The sequence below is a fragment of the Schistocerca cancellata genome, chromosome 2 (assembly GCF_023864275.1).
Source record: "Schistocerca cancellata isolate TAMUIC-IGC-003103 chromosome 2, iqSchCanc2.1, whole genome shotgun sequence".
NCBI classification, from domain to species: domain Eukaryota; kingdom Metazoa; phylum Arthropoda; class Insecta; order Orthoptera; family Acrididae; genus Schistocerca; species Schistocerca cancellata.
Window position 1 is genome coordinate 1149621838 of NC_064627.1, and position 1335 is coordinate 1149623172.

General features: G+C 41.3%; 1 non-coding gene across 1 annotated transcript; it reads right to left on the minus strand.

The window, feature by feature from the left end:
* Positions 1 to 678: 678 nt before the first annotated feature.
* Trnal-caa (transfer RNA leucine (anticodon CAA)) lies at positions 679 to 753 on the minus strand. The gene has a single exon. It is a non-coding gene; the product is annotated as a tRNA-Leu (tRNA).
* Positions 754 to 1335: the final 582 nt, after the last annotated feature.

A 1335-nucleotide genomic window follows, 5' to 3' on the forward strand; every position in this document is an offset into this window, starting at 1 on the left:
AATTAAAACTCTATGATAACGGCTCATGAGATGTGAGCAGACTATGGGTATTGTCCAAGAGAGGTCTTACTAAGAAAACTAAAGAAACTAGCAACAGAAATGAATTTGATGATGACAGTAATACCAACAGAATGGCAAAGGCGTTTGTTGCACTATCGACAACATTTGTGAGAAACATCAGGAGAACTGCAGCATAGCGATATTAAGACATCCCATCATAGCGAGCTCAAATGTAACAAATGACGAACAATAAAAAGTGTTGTGGATTGACAATCGGTTGTAGTACGTAGCGCCTGCAGATGGATCGTTTTCAAGAGCCTCCATTGGTCGATCCACCACCTAGCTGCCTACACCACGACTTGACTTAGAGTAACTACAATTTCAAAAAGTCTATAAAAATGTAAACAGGAATGAATCTGCCAACCTCTATCATTTCCAGTTTTCTTCCTGGAAACGTATCGCTGCACGCAGCTTGTTTTTAATCGAAACCCTATAAAGTTCGCTTGCTGTGACACAAACTACTGTTACTCTCTGGAAGGATTTTGAGTTTTGATCGTGCGTATGTCTAACGGATCAGGGTATCAGAAAGTAATTTGGAATATATTGTAATTAGAATGAGATTTTCACTCTGCAGCGGAGTGTGCGCTGATATGAAACATCCTGGCAGATTAAAACTGTGTGCCGGACCGAGACTCGAACTCGGGACCTTTGCCTTTTGCGGGCAAGTGCTCTACCAACTGAGCTACCCAAGCACGACTCACGCCCCGTCCTCACAGCTTTACTTCTGCCAGTATCTCGCCTCCTACCTTCCAAACTTTACAGAAGCTCTCCTGCGAACCTTGCAGAACTAGCACTCCTGAAAGAAAGGATAATGCGGAGACATGGCTTAGCCACAGCCTGGGGGATGTTTCCAGAATGAAATTTTCACTCTGCAGCGGAGTGTGCGCTGATATGAAACTTCCTGGCAGATTAAAACTGTGTACCGGACCGAGACTCGAACTCTGGACCTTTGCCTTTTGCGGGCAAATGTTCTACCAATTATATTGTAATTAATAGAGAAACTAAACAGGCTTTTACTTTGGGGATATTGAGAGTAGTAAAGTTCATATACGAATGAAAAATCGAATGGTCGCCAGCTCAATTAGGAACATTAATTTGAAATATTATGTTCAAGAAAAATGAATATTAGTTGTTGTAGTGACTTTCATTAACGTTCCCTTTGTATAGCACACTGGATATACACAATTACAGGGCAATCTAAGTTGTGGGTAGAAGTAGTTATCATTAATGCACAGACCAGTAATCATAGAAAGCAAAATCGTACCTCACTCATAA